The sequence below is a fragment of the Sinocyclocheilus anshuiensis genome, unplaced genomic scaffold (assembly GCF_001515605.1).
Source record: "Sinocyclocheilus anshuiensis isolate Anshui unplaced genomic scaffold, SAMN03320099.WGS_v1.1 scaffold205, whole genome shotgun sequence".
NCBI classification, from domain to species: Eukaryota; Metazoa; Chordata; class Actinopteri; order Cypriniformes; family Cyprinidae; genus Sinocyclocheilus; species Sinocyclocheilus anshuiensis.
The window spans coordinates 2,340,664-2,341,217 of NW_015536497.1; the positions used below are offsets into that span (position 1 = coordinate 2,340,664).

General features: G+C 32.3%; 1 protein-coding gene across 1 annotated transcript in view; it reads right to left on the reverse strand.

The window, feature by feature from the left end:
• LOC107687847 (GPI ethanolamine phosphate transferase 3-like) overlaps positions 1 to 554 on the reverse strand; it is an 11,099-nt gene that overhangs the window by 4,924 nt on the left and 5,621 nt on the right.

Below are 554 nucleotides of genomic sequence, written 5' to 3' on the forward strand. Positions count from 1 at the left end.
AATCACTCACTGCTCTTGACTGAAGGACTTTTGTAGCTTTAATAAGAAACAAAGGAAGTTTAATTCTTACAGTGAAGACTATGCTGTTTTATTTTACATTAGGTTATTCAATTTCTCTAGTAGGCCGTTAACTGAATACTTTAGACTTGCATTAAAAAAAACTTAAAGCACAGTTTGTTTCATTTGTATATTTTTTATTCTGTAGTATTCCTTTGCTTTTTTATTACAGTTTAATTATTTTCAATAATTTTGAGGACCTTTTTTGTTGTTTTTTTTTTACTAATATTAGTTACTCTGGTATTCTGCTGTGGTACTGAGAATTGTGACATTTCGCTGGTCTCTATAATGTAGATGTCATAGCTAGCGGCCCTATCACAATTGTACTTATGGAGAAAACATGAAATACAAGACAACGCAGGCAAATATAATTGCACCTTAAAGGGTTAGTTCAGTCAAAAATGAAAATTAGGCTGCGTTTCACTCACCCCCGATGCATCCTAGGTGTATATGACTTTCTTCTTTCAGACGAATCCAGTCGGAGTTATATTAAAAAT